This window comes from Salvia hispanica, chromosome 5 (genome assembly GCF_029641045.1).
Source record: "Salvia hispanica isolate PSC_SH4W2 chromosome 5, Shi_PSC_v1, whole genome shotgun sequence".
NCBI lineage: Eukaryota > Viridiplantae > Streptophyta > Magnoliopsida > Lamiales > Lamiaceae > Salvia > Salvia hispanica.
In genome coordinates, this window is record NC_142696.1 from 8,568,303 (window position 1) to 8,585,281 (window position 16,979).

The 16,979-nt window shown below is 37.2% G+C and overlaps 2 long non-coding RNA genes across 4 annotated transcripts; one reads left to right on the forward strand and one right to left on the reverse strand.

The window, feature by feature from the left end:
* Positions 1–1,575: 1,575 nt before the first annotated feature.
* LOC148924320 (uncharacterized) lies at positions 1,576–2,542 on the forward strand. Its single transcript, XR_016130326.1, has 2 exons — positions 1,576–1,767; positions 2,248–2,542. It is a non-coding gene; the product is annotated as an uncharacterized LOC148924320 (long non-coding RNA).
* A 518-nt stretch (positions 2,543–3,060) lies between these two features.
* On the reverse strand, positions 3,061–5,388 carry LOC125186390 (uncharacterized). Of its 3 annotated transcripts, none has more exons than XR_007170427.2 (3): positions 5,241–5,388; positions 4,740–4,866; positions 3,061–3,325 (listed from the first exon to the last, which is right to left on the reverse strand). It is a non-coding gene; the product is annotated as an uncharacterized LOC125186390 (long non-coding RNA). The 3 variants fall into 3 exon arrangements; XR_007170426.2 differs by having other exon boundaries at positions 3,061–3,338; XR_016130333.1 differs by having other exon boundaries at positions 3,061–3,338; positions 4,740–4,871.
* Positions 5,389–16,979: the final 11,591 nt, after the last annotated feature.

The window sequence follows — 16,979 nt, forward strand, 5'->3', positions numbered from 1 at the left end:
ATAGGTGTTGATGCTTGTTGATGGAGTATTAGTTAGTGTTACATGTATTTCGTGGGCACTTCAAACAAAACCCAAACTCACAAGAAAGTATTTAATGAATATGTGGACATCAGGTTAGAATGCTTAACCAACTAAACATAGGACATAATAATCTCAATATTGATTTTATGCGACCACTGAATAACATTAAATTCTATTATTATTATTATTATTATTATTATTATTATTATTATTATTATTATTATTATTATTATTATTATATATACAAGGGAATGCTAAAATATAGCTGCCCTCTTAGACAGTATTCCCTCGGTCCCAATCAAAATGTCCACGTTCTTAAATAATATTCCATAATAATAGAGTCATTTTACCATTTTGGTATGTTCCATAGTAATAGAGTTATTTCCTTTTTTAGTAAAAGTCAACACATTTTTCCACACTTATACTCTCTCTTACTTTTTTCTCTCTCCACCTCTCTACCTTTTTCATTTTCCACTTGATTCTCCCTTTACTTAATTCACCTAACACAATTTTTCTTAATCTCTGTATAAAAAAGAAATGCCTCCATCACTATGGAACGAAGCGAAGCGAGTATAATTTTATGTGGAGTAGTTGAGTATGATAAAATAGAGTGAAAAAGTAATTGAATATTTCAATGAGTAGAGAGTAGAGAATAAGTTGTTTCCATATATGATAAAATAGATATTTTGAGTGAGACAAATAAAAACGAAAAGATAGATATCTTGAGTGAAACGGAGGGAGTAACAACTAGAGTATTAGATATGGACTGTTGGATCTAGCTACTGGGTGGCTGAGATTGAAATCAGCAAAAATCAATGTACTCATTCATACGATTGTCGATCACTCCTAAATAATCATGTAGTACATGGAATTAGTATGTGGACAAGGGATTAGAATACTAATCCATACTGAAACATATATATATATATATATATATATATATATATGGATGTATTTAGGTCAGAACGCTAAGTATAAGTAAAACTCAAAACACTTGCAGTCCATTGGATCATATGATCTAATGGTTAGATTAATGCCACGTGTCATCTAATAATGTAGAATTTTAGACTAATAATGTAGCTCGGATAATAATGTAGCATTTTAGTTTAATAATGTAGCATTTTAGTTTAGAAATGTACAGTTTTAGTCTTACAATGTACATTTCTAGTCTAATAATGTACCTCGCCTAATAATGTAGATTTTTAGTATCATAATGTAACAAATCACAGCCATCCAATCTAATGATCCAAGGGCTGTGATTTGTGCTGTGTTTTACGCTAAGATGCTGTAAGGACCCTAACACACCCCTATATATATATATATATATATATATATATATATAGGGTTGTGTTAAAATGACAACACCATTTAATATAACACCATACCATCATTCTCAGCCGTAAGATCTGGAAATCAGACGATTGTCATGTTGCCATGTGGCAGCTAATTTTAATTATAAAAAAAGGAGAAAATTAGGATAAAGGGTAATTTTGGCATTGGTTATCACCCCCACAATTCACGTTTTTTCCCTATTCAGCAAATTTTGTTCTTGATTTTTTCCAGGTCGAGAGATGATATTCACATGATTCGTCATCTCTCTCTAGTTTGGATGATATTCATGCCATTTTCATCCAAATCTAGTGATTATATTCAACGATTTCATCAGTTCCATCTCCAATTTTCAACAATTTGTTACGCGATTCTTCAATTGTTGAGTATTGGTTTACGCTTTTTCATCCAAATCTGGTGATGATATTCCTCCATTTCATCAATTACATCTTCAATTGTCGACAACTTTGATTCCAATTGCAACAAATTTTATGCAGTTTCAGCATTTTAGGTTCCACAATTTTGAGTTCCATAACCTGATCGAAGATGATTATGCCTCTTTGAGCTCTATAATTTTCATCTGATTTCAAATTGCAGATGACATGGCAACTGATTCAATTATCATTTTGGATTTGGATGTTTTTCCAGTAGCTGAGCAATTACAAGTTGTTGACGTTTAATTTTCTCTGTTTTCAACAATTATTGGTTGATTTTGTTAGGTTCTATCTTTCTTTGATTAGAACTTGTTCAGTTGAGTATGTTCCGATTTGTGTTGAAATTACATGTTATTTGCTATGAATTGAGTTTGTTTTATTTATAAACCTACTGATTATTGTTAAAATTTATTTTGATTCGCTTTCGATTAAGTTCTTATGGCCATAATTTGTTTTTTACCAGATTGCTGCATTATGAGGTACATGTTGCAGTCCACCATATGGTCTATTGCAGGATCGCAAAGCAGTTCTGCAAGCTGATTGGTGTCCATGAAGGAGAAAGACCATGAAGTTGATGACCAAACCATTGCGTTGGTGTGGAAATTGCGGATAAATGTGTCCTCGTGACTCTATAAATTTGGCACACAAAAGGAATAAGAGAGCACTTAGTTCGTTTTGAAGTACTTGAAGATTGTAATCATATTTGTTTTTACCTTCTCAGATTGCAATTTAAAGTAATGAATATTGCATTGTTACCACATAGTGTTTGCAGTTGACATATTACTTTATTGAATTTGTTCATGATGGAGTCATTGAAACAATTGCATATTTGTTCTCACAGGATTGCTTACTATTGCTTTGTGGTGTGTAGTCTTCAGTGAATTACATTATTACTTGCACAATACAATACAACTGACTGATAATTTTATATGATTGGTCCGAGATTGCATTCTCATTAATTGGTTATTGCTTCCTAATGAGTTCAATTTTGCAAGCGTCGTAATTGCAGCGCAATGTTTCACATATTGCAGTACAAAACATAAAATATTGATGTTTATTCCCTCATTCATCTTAAGCATGCAAAAATTATAGAATTTATAGGTCATCAAACAAGTACGCAACAAAGAACATTCAAATTACGTCACCATCATTGGCTGCACCAAAATAAAACCGTCTTGTTTTAAGTACGAGTAGTCATCAAATCAAAACATCAGTCATCATCTATACAAAAAACCAATACAGAAACCAAACTTTATATTTGAAGACAACAAAAGTTCAATAATCGATCACAGTTTGTGGTAGTATTTGAACATCTTCTCAACATCTATTGCCTATCGGTCTTTTCTTTTTCCGCCCCTCAAAGTGCTTTGACGTAATAATTATGAGAGTAATTTCCAAGATTGTTGTTGTTGTACAACATTGTTGTATAATATTCGCTACAAAGTAGCTGGAATGACTTGGATTTCTTGTTTGTTAGATCGCATTTCTATTCGCTGACCTTCATGCCAATATATGTCTCCATATGATGCGAAATGCAAATTCTGTAACACAAAACTGCAAGATTTAGTTTAGTAGAATGTATTGCACAAGGTAGACACTTGAATAAACTTGTAATGTTATGTAGTTCATTTTGAAGTTGAGTAGGGCACCGAAGCCAATTTCTATAATACTGCAATATTTGGTAATAAACAATACTGCAATGTTGTAAATGAAGTACTGCAATATATAACCAGCAATAATGCAATATCCGTATCACATATATAAATAGCTCAACTCAGTATAGTATAGGCGTGCAACTAAACAAATTTGTAACAACACTATTTATGAAACTAGAATTCCAAGATGCACATCACAATACATATGAATGCAAGATATGGTACAATGATGCACTATACAATATTTGGTGATAAACAATACTGCAATATTATAAATGATGCGCTGCAATATATAATCAACAAAACTGCAATATCAGTATCACATATATAACCAGCACAACTCAGTATGGTTTAGGCGTGCAACTATACAAATTCGTAAAAGATGAAATATATTAAACTAGAATTCCAAGATACACATCACAATACACATGAATGCAAGATAGGGTACAATGATGCACTGTTATCTTTGGTGATAAACAATACTGCAATATTGTAAATGATGCACTGCAATATATAACTAGCAAAACTGCAATATCAGTATCACATATATAACCAGCACAACTCAGTACAGTTTGGGCTTGCAACTATACAAATTCGTAAAAGATGAAATATATGAAACTGGAATTCCAAGATACACATCACAATACACATGAATGCAAGATAGGGTATAATGATGCACTGCAATATTTGGTGATAAACAATATTACAATATTATAAATGATGCACTGCAATATATAAACAACAAAACTGCAAACATTGAGAAAGTAAACAATTGAGTCATGAATCGAAATTGAGAAACCAAACATTCAAAGAATAAAAATTCTCAAAAAATATGCATGTTCAAAATTCATTACACATGATACCAACCACAAACATGGATTATATAATGCATTAGTATGCAATCGCTTAATGTAAGACTTGCGATTTTTCAAAACAAACATGAACGACACAAAATAGATTAACAAACCAACCAAAATGAACATAACATAAACAAACATCATCTAAATCAAAGTAATTAGCAGTCAGAAAAAACAGAAAAGAAGAAGAAGAATCAAGCACAAAATGCACAAAACATATAACCAGAAAAAAGCATAGAGCAAGCAACATAATTCATATTCATCAATGTTTAGTTATACTAAACAGATTACATAACCCGAATTCAACAATAGTTTGAAAAACAAGCAATTGAGTCATGAATCAGAATTGAGAAAGCATACATAATCAGAAACCAATCAAAATTAGAATTGAGAAGCAGAAACCCTCCAATGTTGTCGCTAAGCAGAGTAACTCAGAAAATTACCTAGGTGTAGTCGGAGAAACAAGCAGCTAAAGTCAGTTCACAATCGCCAACAAAATTCTTTCGTTTCACCAAGCAAATCCCTTCTAATCGTCGGTAAAATTCCTTGGTTACATCTGGGGTTTCATAACTGAGCTTCATCCACAAATCATCCATAATCAACCAAAAAACGACCAAATCATCCACAAATCAACCAAATCATCCACAAATCATCTTAATCAACCAAAAAAAGATCTCACATGGCTTGGTTACACTGATCTAGTGTTTCATAATTGAGCTTCATCTAGGTTTCCAAAAAATCAGCCAAAATGTCGGAAAAACCTCAGATCCAAACAATGGAATCTCTCAATAAAAAACAAATCAACATTAAACAAGACATAGATTGAAGGAATATTACTTAAATCTCTCAACATCAAGTAAACATAAACAAAAATCGATAAACAAACGACTAATCTGCATAAACAAACCAGCAATATTCTCGGAAACGTATTCCGATCAACATACCTTGTCGACGGTGGACTATTTTCGGCGATTACTGGTTGAGCGCTGTAGAGGCTGGAAATTCCTGAAATCGCCGCTGGAAATCACCTATTCACGGTTTAGAGGCAGAGGCGGCGAGGTTTTGGTCGAGATTTTCAGAAGCAGCGGCGATTTTCTGAAGCAACGGTGAAAGAGAGAATGAGAGAAAATAGAGGAAGGGTCGCACGATTTTGTTAGGACTATCCCTAATCTGATTCCTTTTTAAAATTTATGAAATGACTATAATACCCCCGACTGCAATTTCTAATACCTTAGGCAGCAATATGTATTCTGTTTGTGAGATTAAATATCAGCCCTAGGATTTCCAGATCCAAGGGCTGATATTGGTGGTATGATGTCATTATATCTATGGTGTCACCATAGTGTTCCCTTATATATATATATATATATATATAGAGTCCTATTATCCACAAATCCACTCTTAAAGACCGAACCACCGAACCCTACCAAATTAGGGCTTTTAGATCAAGTTTTTTATGGATAAGATACAAAAATTTATAAATTATTTTCGTCTTCATCACGAGCCTATTTTAATTCATCTGAAGGTAAATAAGTCATACTAACATGTTACGAAGATTTAACTTCGTTCCAGAATATATTACTTCATTCTAGTAGGTTTTTACTTCATTCTAGTAGGTGTTTACTTCATTCCAGTAGGTTTTTACTTCATTCCAGTACGTAAATGTGGTTTCACCATCGGGTGCCGTTCTTTCTCTCTACAATATCTATCACCAACGCCATGACGCTAATATGGTTTAATAAACACATGGAATAATGTAATAAATTATTGGAATGAAGTATGTGTAGAAGTATTTGAAGTACAGAATGAAGTAATAAACCTATATAATGAAGTAAAATGGGTTTGTAATGAAGCCGAAAAAATTTTCACAGCAGCACATCTCATCAAAAAAACTAGATCTAATGGCCCAGATTTGGTCTCTAGTTCGGTCTTGAAAATTGGTTCGACATTGATCACAACTCTCTATATATATATATATATATATACCTATAGAGTCCCATTATCCACAAATCCACTCTTAAAGCCCGAACCACCGAACCCTACCAAATTAGGGCTTTTAGATCTAGTTTTTTATGGATAAGATACATAAATTTATAAATTATTTTCGCCTTCATCACGAGCCTATTTTAATTCATTCGAAGGTAAATAAGTCATACTAACATGTTACAAAGATTTAACTTCGTTCCAGAATATACTACTTTATTCTAGTAGGTTTTTACTTCATTCCAGTACGTAAATGTGGTTTTGCCGTCGTGTGCCATTCTTTCTCTCTACAATATCTATCACCACCGCCATGACGCTAATATGGTTTAATAAACATATGGAATAATGAAATAAATTATTGGAATGAAGTATGTGTAGAAGCATTTGAAGTCCTACTGGAATGAAGTAAAAATCTCATCCAATGAAGTAATAACGTTTCTGAATGAAGTAATAAGCTCACTTGAATAAATTGCCTTTTTAAATGTTAATCAAGCAAAAACCCACGTCAATGATCTGAATGAAGCATATGTTGAATCATTTCAAAACCTACTAGAAGCAAGTAAAAACATGTTGTAGTTTTAAGGTATTACGTACAGAATGAAGTAATAAACCTATATCATGAAGTAAAATGAGCTTGTAATGAAGCCGAAAAATTTTTCATAGCAGCACATCTCATCAAAAAATTAGATCTAATGGCCCAGATTTGGTCTCTAGTTCGTTCTTTTAAATTGGTTCGACATTGATCACAACTCTATACCTATATATATATATATATATATATATATATATATATATATATAGTCTCATTATCCACAAATCTACTCTTAAAGACCGAACCACCGAACCCTACCAAATTAGAGCTTTTAGATCTAGTTTTTTATGGATAAGATACATAAATTTATAAATTATTTTCGCCTTCATCACAAGCCTATTTTAATTCATCCGAAGGTAAATAAGTCATACTAACATGTTACGAAGATTTAACTTCGTTCCAGAATATATTACTTCATTCTAGTAGGTTTTTACTTCATTCCAGTAGGTTTTTACTTCATTCCAGTACGTAAAAGTGGTTTCGTCGCGTGCCGTTCTTTCTCTCTACAATATATATCACCACCGCCATGGCGCTAATATTGGTTTAATAACCACATGGAATAATGTAATAAATTTTTCATAGCAGCACATCTCATCAAAAAAATTAGATCTAATGGCCAAGATTTGGTCTCTAGTTCGTTCTTTTAAATTGGTTCGACATTGATCACAACTCTATACCTATATATATATATATAGTCTCATTATCCACAAATCTACTCTTAAAGACCGAACCACCGAACCCTACCAAATTAGGGCTTTTAGATCTAGTTTTTTATGGATAAGATACAGAAATTTATAAATTATTTTCGCCTTCATCACAAGCCTATTTTAATTCATCCGAAGGTAAATATGTCATACTAACATGTTACGAAGATTTAACTTCGTTCCAGAATATATTACTTCATTCTAGTAGGTTTTTACTTCATTCCAGTAGGTTTTTACTTCATTCCAGTACGTAAATGTGGTTTCGTCGCGTGCCGTTCTTTCTCTCTACAATATATATCACCACCACCATGGCGCTAATATTGATTTAATAACCACATGGAATAATGTAATAAATTATAGGAATGAAGTATGTGTAGAAGCATTTGAAGTCCTACTGGAATGAAGTAAAAATCTTATCCAATGAAGTAGTAACGTTCCTGAATGAAGTAATAAACTCACTTGAATAAATTGCATTTTTAAATGTTAATCAAGCAAAAACCCACGTCAATGAATTTGAATGAAACATATGTTGAATCATTTCAAAACCTACTGGAAGCAAGTAAAAACATGTTGTAGTTTCAAGGTATTAGGTATAGAATGAAGTAATAAACCTATATAATGAAATAAAATGGGCTAGTAATGAAGCAGAAAAAATTTTCACAGCAGCACATCTCATCAAAAAAACTAGATCTAATGGCCCAGATTTGGTCTCTAGTTCGGTCTTTAAAATTGGTTCGACATTGATCACAACTCTCTCTCTCTCTATATATATATATAGGGTCTTGTTAGGTTGAGATTTATCAACCTAATTGAGAATTGAGATGCAATCTCAGCCACTGATCCAGAATATTTGTGAAATATCAACAGCATGTAGTTTATGTCAACAGAGGGGCATAATTGTGATTTTATTAATTTTATTTATTTTTTTAATGTTTTAAAATTTTTTATTATTTTTTTAATTTTTTAATTTTTTAATTTTTTTTTAAAATTTTTAAATTTTATTTTTATTTATTTTTATTTTTTTTCGATTTTTTTTTATTTTTTATTTTAAATTTTTTTTTTTCAACTACAAATACATTTCATGTCAACTACACATCAAATGTCAACAACTTTATTCAATAAATACTATTTGACATGAATTGTACATGTAGTTGACATTATATTGTGTAGTTAACATGAATTGTATATGTAGTTGACATGGATTGTACACATAGTTGACATTATATGTGTGTGGTTGACATGGATTGTACACATAGTTGACATTATATGTGTGTAGTTGACATGAATTGTGTGTATGGTTGACATGGATTGTACACATAGTTAACATTATATGTGTGTAGTTGACATGAATTGTATATGTAGTTGAAAAATAAAAATTAAAAAATAAAAAAAAATTAAAAAAAATAAAAAAATTTTAAAAAAAAAATAAAACAAGATTTGAAAAAAAATTAAAAAAATTAAAAAAAAATATTTATTGAATAAAATTTACTATGATATTACCATTCTGCCATTTCATAATTAATTAATCTAAAGATATTTTCCATGTGGAAAAATCTGGACCACTCATTTAATAAAAATGAGTGGCTGATATTGCATCTCATTTCTCAATTAACATAAAAAATCTCAATTGATCACAATCCTATATATATATAGGGTCCTATTAGGTTGAGATTGAGAATTGAGAATTGAGATGCAATCTCAGCCACTCATCCATAATATTTATGAAATGTCAACAACATGTAGTTTATGTCAATAAGGGGGTATTATTGTCATTTCAGTTCTAAATGTTTAAATTATATTCAAAACCCCTCTAAAACTCTCGAACGTTTCTCTCCCAAGTTTCTCTCCGAAACAATTCTGCAAATCTTCAAAAATCACTTATACAATTATGCAAATCTTCAAAAATCAATCAAACATTGTTATTCATCTCCTAATCCTAGATCTACGAAGTCAATTTCCTACATCAATAATTTCCAAAAATGAGGATCGAAGAACTAAATGTAAGCGAATCGGATGGAGCTGAAGCGCCGATTGTTGCCGGAAAAAGGCATCCAAATCGGCGATCGTTGAAGCGACTTCTACAGGTTAAGAAATTTATTCAAATTTTAAGTATATTGCTTCGATTTTAGTGTGTTAAAACACATCTGGATTTGTTTTCTTATGAATTCGATTTCTACTGATTTTTTTTTGTTGATTAGCTATGGTAAAACCGGAAGAGATGGAATTGAATATTGCTGCTGGTAAAAAAGGAAGAGAACAAACATCTCCTTCAAGTTAAGGATTTGTTTAAATTTTTAAGATTATTAACATTTTATACAATAGCTATTGACATGATATTGTATACTGTTGACATATGTAAGTGGCATCTTTCTGTCAACTGTTTGATGAAAGTTCTTAATGAAGTTGGCTACTGAAAGTTTGTCAAAGTGTTTTTATTTTTTTATTTTTATGATTTTGATATCAATTAATTTCGTCCCGCTGTAAAAACATGTTTCTCAGTATGAAATATCGGAATAATGTTTTTGATGCATGACTAAATTTAACAAATTTACTAAGTTCATTTGATATTCAACAGTAGTAAATGAATTATAGTTGAGGTCATGAACTGCTAGTAATCATGGAGAGTAAAAACTACCAATCAGACCACTATGCCACCTAGGGCGACGAGCAGACGTTGCTCCAGTGCCTGCATTAGGAGCTTTACAATCTCAAGTTTCTAATCGTTGATAGCCTTCCTTTTTGGTTCTTTCCCTAGTTTTTCGTTTGTAATTTGGAGTGTGTCCAACTGATCAGGAAGAGATTCCCGACCCAGCTGAGTCATTGGTACGACAACCGGGACCTGGCTTCAAACAAGTTTCCTCAACCCATTTCTACTGATTAGTATAATGGAGGTAAGGGTCGAATGCCACGAGGATGGACACGTTTTGACAACTGCGGTGACTTTCCTGGGTGTTTTGGTTAGCTACCACGCTTGGGTTGAGATTTTACCTAGACAAGAAATAAAGGTGGCACTCTACTGACTAGTAGGCGTGAAAATAACAGGCATGTGGTGGTGTTCGTGACAGTAGGGGACAAGGCGTCTCAGAGACATATGGAAAGTAGACAGTTACTAAAAGAGACAAATTAGACAACAAGGTGTATCTGGTGGCTGGGGGCTCTCTGACAGGTCTGGATAGTACAACTGAAAAGTAGGGAACAAAAACAAAAGTAACTTAAAAGTAAAAGAGGTCCAACTAAAGTTGATTTTGACGTTTTCTTCTTCACCAAGTATTGACAAAAATCATATGAACACAAACACCATGACTAACTTCATATTCATAAATTCAAACTCAAGATCCATCGATTAAAATGCTCAAACTTAAATTAAACGGTGAAACTGCAACTTTACTTCTACTGACTGACATGCAAGGTGGTAATCACGGCGTAGAAAAGAAACTCATGCACAGAAATTTGACTAAACGTAACTGCAACTTCAAATCAACAACTCCAGAAAAGAAAGCACTCAGAAATTAAAAGCAATAACTAGATCTAACTTTCCTAGGCAGAATGAAGCAAACTCAAACCAAAGCGACATGCGAAATAGAAACTTCATAACGTAAATGTTGGAAAATAACAAAGTACTTCAAAAGAGCAACATCGATGAGTGTTTGCAACAAACCAACGATAAAAACAAGTAAATATTAAACTAGGAAGCAAGGTAACGATTGTTTTGCCACTCCGGGCGATGATACTACTATACTACTGCGATAACTGGCTGGAATGGCGGACTGATGACTTCTCCAGCAGACTCTTGGACGTCAAGTGACCATGGCTGTGGCGAGGAACGAGAGATTGGATAATGCTGAAGGAACTGATCTTCTAGAGAGAATTCTAAGTAAGTGTGGTGGCTAGACTCAAGGGCGAACTCCTTTCTCTCTCTCTCCAAGTGGCTTCTTTTATAGGGAGGCTTGCCCTTGCTTTTAGGGTAGACTTCCTTCAAGTTTTAACTTTTATGCCCTTGTTAATGATCATCCCAACTATCCTTCTCCATCTCGAGCCTTTCTCTGGCATGCATCCTGGTCAATATTGCACCCTTCTAGCGCCTTTTTCACTTGAGTCACCTGAATCGTCTCCTACTGACTTGGATCCTTTAATCCTGCACACTTGAGCAACTGTTTTGCAGATAATGCATGCATTTCACGACATACTGACCAGTAACCAAGGCTTAGAATACGACTTATCAAACTGCTCACACTTACCACATGCTTGTCCTCAAGCGTGAAGACAATCAAAAAGAAATAAGTCGAATACGAGCCTGGTTACTCCCCCTGACCGACTCTACCTAACTAGACTCAAGACTCTGACGCAAAGGAAAAGAAAACAAACAACGACACAAACACATAAAACATATAGTTAACTTAAACACATCGAACATGCTATATTTTCAACCACCCTTCCCCTCGAGATCAGGTGCAATCCGGCCTTAGGCAACCTTGAACTTCCGCCTCTCCCCTTTTCTTCCCCAGTCAGTATATCTGCTTGTCAGGATCACCCAATCCTAGGCCAAACACTGGGTTCACTCAGTCACTCATTCCTCACAGGGAATGTTAGGACTGTTTTCTCTCAATGCTAAACCACAGATGTTTCGGACTCAGATCTCACATGCAGCTCCTGAAGGTCTTTAAGGTTTGTAATGGGGCTAGTGGTTTGTAATGTTTGGGGTAGTTGTCCCTAAGGCTCTAGGGTTCAAAAACTAACTACTTATTTGATGAGGGAGAACTGTGTGCATTCGGGCTTCTGGCTAGGGCTTCTGCTTCGGCTGGACAATTTCTGATATTGGCTTCCAACTGGTCAGTAGCTTCTTTGTGGCTTCGCCACCCTTATTCCTTCTTCCTCATTTCTCTTTTTGTGGTCAAGTATCTGCGACCATTTTCTTCAATTTTCTTTTCTGTGGCTTTGCCACCCTTATTCCTTCTTCTATTTTTCTTTGGATCTGGAAATTTCAGATCGATTTTCTCCTTCTTTCTTTGCTTTTCTTTTCTTCAGCTGGTTCCTTTTGTATGTCCTCCTGGGCAGTTGCTTCCTTGCCTCATGCCTTGCACGCACACAGTTCTAGTGGCTGATGGGTTATTTCGGGGTATAAGTCAGGCTAGAAAATGGGGTTCTAAGGGTAAGTTTTTTTTTTTTTTTGGGGGGGGGGGGGTGTTTCCTACTGCCTTCAGGGTTTGCTACACGTGGTCACCTTGCCCTAGACATCATGTGGTAGCCTCTCTTCTTTTTTCAGTATTTAGTGGAAAGTAGTTCCACTTTGGGGTTTCTAACTCACCTTTTAAGAGGACTTTCGTGTCTGACCTAAGGGATGAGTTTTTCCTTCATACTTGCATCATCTATACTGACTAGGGGTTACTGGAGGGGTGGTTTCTGTTTTCCGGCATGCCTTATCTCCCTCAATTCCCCTCACCGTCAGTTCGAGGCAGTTGAGTTTTAAGCCCATTCATAAAAAAAACATGACACATAATTCCTAGACCTAACAAACCCTAAAAAAAAAACTAACATGCACTGACTCAAATAACACATATATACATGTCATACTGGCCATTTGTTCCCCCCTCTCACTTCACAAGTGTCTGCCCCAGATACGGGCTGTGAAGTGAAAATTGGGAATGGCTAGTATGACAGACACACATTTATAAGAAATACATATTATATCTCAAAACTTCTCACACTTAGACTATGCAATAGGCTAAGTGGGAGAGTTTCAAATATATACCTAGATTTATAAACAAAGCAGAGCAAAATATTTACCAACATGAAATATAAACATATAAACTCCTCACACTTAGATTACGCAGTAGGCTAATTGTGAGGTAACATGCCCACGATAAAACACAAAGATAAACATACTAAAATACATTCACCAAAGGAGCAAACCCTTTACTTCTCACACTTAGACTATTGCATAGGCTAAATGTTACGAATGAGGTTTGCTCACAATTAAAACACATAATTCTAACTATTTAATAAAAGTATGAAAACATAAACAAAAGAGAAAAAAACTTAAAAATTAAAAAGAAAACTAACTGGTCAGTTGGGGGTGGTTCGATCAGATGTTCCTCCTGCTCCTTCTTGGTGCAGGGTTCTGTGTAGGTGGGTCCGTTGGTTCTTCTTCAGTAGGTTCAGGTTGGTTGTCATCATCCTCCTGTTGTCCATCGCCTTCTTTTTCCTCAGGTCCGGTGGGTTCTTCCTCCTGTCCTCCACGTCCGCTTGTTCCAGCTCCACTGCTTGCTTTCCCTCTTGCCAACTCCTTTAAGATGCTCTCCATTAGGGTTGTCAGCTTTGCCATCTCTGCCCGCGATTGTCTATTCTCCTCAGCCAGCTCAGTCACTGCCCTCTCCAGGTTTTCTTGCCTCAGCCTCTGCGCTTGGTCGATCTGGACAGCTTGCACCTCCTGGCCTTGTTGTGCCCTTCCTCCAGGGGCTTCTCCCATTTGGTAGAACTGGGGGGTACTCCTTCTCTGTAGTATACTAAGTTGGCGCGGACGAAGAAGGGTATATCAAATAGGCCAGGAGCGTCGACCATGTACATTGGAGACATGTCTTCGGCCTCTGTTGTGATGATGTTGTTGCGCACGAAGGCTCCTAGTATGTGGCAGAGCGACAAGTTTCTAGCTGGGTAGGTGGCTATCAGGTGGCATTGGTAGGCTGTCCAAAATCCCAAGTGCAGTTTTCTTCCATGCTTAGCGCACCATACCATGTACAATTCGGTCATGGACGTTCTTGCAGCGGAGTTGCTCTGCCCCAGTAGGTTATAGCCTAAGTAGAGTTGCACCAATCGCAGTATGGAATTGTTGAAGTGGGTGGATCTGGATTTAGTGGAGGCGAACTGGCCAGCATCGGGGTGGGTTAGCTCCTCCCAGGCTTCCTGGGGCTCAAATTCTATATGTCGCCTCGGTACCCCCCACTCACAGCTTCTCCAGTCCGGTCCTATAGCCTCCTCCAGGCTACACATACCCAGTCGCACAGTCCACTCTATCAGACTCATGGACAGTTCTCCACCGAATATCCTAAAGGAAATTGACACCTCGTCTAGGTCCGTAGTGAGTTGGAACCTAAACGTGGTGAAGAACTCCTTCGCTAATCACACAGATATTTCCGGGTCTCTATTCTCTAACAGCCATTCAAAACCCAATGCTTCCATACTGGCCAGGAAGGAATCACGAAAAGACAACACATCCAAAGAGGGTATGTGGAATACCTTTCCGCACTTGATTTGCTTGCTACTGTCGTCCTTGTCGTCAAATGCGTCTTGAAGCTTTTTGGTGTCGTAGTGCTTCATGTCCTCCATAAGCTCATCAGTGAGCGTTACCCTCCACCGCCGGTACACGATCCTCTCTACCGGAGGATGGACTAGTTCAAGGTGGTTGTCGGGAAGCTGCTGCTCATGATATTCTTCTCCTTCCAGAGAGATATCACTCTCCGAGTTAGACTCCTCGCTGGAAGTGTAGTCGCTGTCGCTTGATCTCCCTTTCTCTTCTGGCTCTCTGATCACTATGCTGGCATTGGCAGTGCGCTGTTTCTTCATGACTTGTGTCTTCTTGACAGGGGCCTTCCCCTTTCTCTTCCTTTCTTGAATGTACTTGGTGTCTTCGATTTCCATTGCCTCTATGTCTCTGTCGGCTTGTGTTGAAACGTCCTCCTGGGTGGTAGGCTTGGTCACCACGCGGGTACTAGTATCACTTCTTGCTGCCTCTTCCCGACCTACTGACTCTGATGCGAGGTCCAGACCCTCAGCCACCTTGTCAGTATTCTCCTCCTGGTCAGTCGGCCTTGCTGATACTGTCCCTGTTGCCATTTGGGTGTCCTCCTGGCTAGCTTTCGAGGGCTCCTCCCCAGGTTTTGTAGGAGTAGTCTTCTCGTCTTCACTCGAAACCTCCACTGTATCTGCTGCTGTGTTTGCTCCTGCCTTGTTGGACTTCCACTTTCCTAAGCATCTCTGTGACACTCTTTGGGGTTTCTGCCTTTCTACCTTGGGGTCGTTTTTCAACACTAGCCTCCTCTTTACTGGTTCCGGTTTAGTTACTACTGAGGCTTCCTCTTGATGTGTTTCTGGCTCTTGCTTCTCCTCTTCAAGTTGTTCGGCCTTTTCTGGTTGTACGTCTGTCTTCTCCTCCACTGATTGGCGGACTACCCCTTCCGACCTTTCTGCTTCCTTTGTTGCTTCCCCCTTCCCTACTGCCTGGGATGCGAGGTCCAGTACCTCAGCCACCCCTTCAGGGTTTACCACGATCCTATCCCCCTTGCCCAAAACCGCTTGGAATTTATCTTCCGTCCTTAACCCTTGCCTCCTGGCCATTGCGTTCAGATCTATCTCCTCCCTCTCTGCTTCATCGATTTTGGCCTCAGTGGCCATTATCTCCTCTGCTTCCTCTTTTTCGCTCGCGCTTGCTTTCTCCCAACTCTCCTTTTCTTCTGTTTCTCCCAGTTGGGATCTTGATAGGCTGAAAGAGGGCTGACGTCGAGCGGTTCTGTTTGTTGGTGTATGGGAGAAGGGTGGGAGGGTTCTGATTGTGCGGTTACTGTTGTGGAAATCTGTTCGGATGTCGGAATTGAGGTTCTTGGGGTGTTGGTGGGTGGGTTTTCTGTGGTTGCACTTGGGGTAGGGTTTGTTGTCGCCGGCATTCCTTTGGTTAGGCTAAATCCGGCTAGGGTTGTTGTCCAGTCTCTGTTGGGGTCTTGTTGCCTTAGAAACGCCGCCAGTGCGTCTAAAGGAACCATCGCCGGAATTTGTGTCGTCGGCGGTGGCTGTGATCGTTGTGGGCTTGGCGGCTGCGACTCGGCTGTTGCTTGGACTTCTGGCGGGGCTTCGCCGGTGGTAGATGCTGGGTTGTTTGTTGCCTTTCTCTTTGCCATGACTGTACCGGTGGTGGTTCGCGCTGGTTTCTGTAGTGGGTGGTGGTTTTCGGAGTGGGGTGGTGGTTGTGGGTGAGAGAATGCAGGTAAGGGTTTGTAAAGTGAAGGGGAGTAGGCGGTTTGGTGTTTTATAGAGGGGTGGGTAGTTGAGGGTTTTGACCGGGTGTACGCGGTTGCCCGGTTGAGACGCTTCGTGTGGAAGACGGTTGCGCTTTCTGGAAGCTGATTGGACGTTGCCTGTCACGTCCTTGCTCCACGCGCCTCCCAGCCTCTGCACTCGCCTGCAAAGCTGCAACACCCCAAAATTTCAAACTTTACTCATCCCCCCTCTTCCAATTAGCTAGAAATAGTAGTAAAGCAAATAAATGGCTCTTTAATACAATTCAGAGTTTCACCCAAGTGGTATCCTCGTGGTCAGTACGGACTCCGAATTAATATTTATGATCCGAAAAATCTTTTTGTTGTTTTTCCTTCTTAACTCAAGTTAAATTACTAAATATCTACAATACTTACATC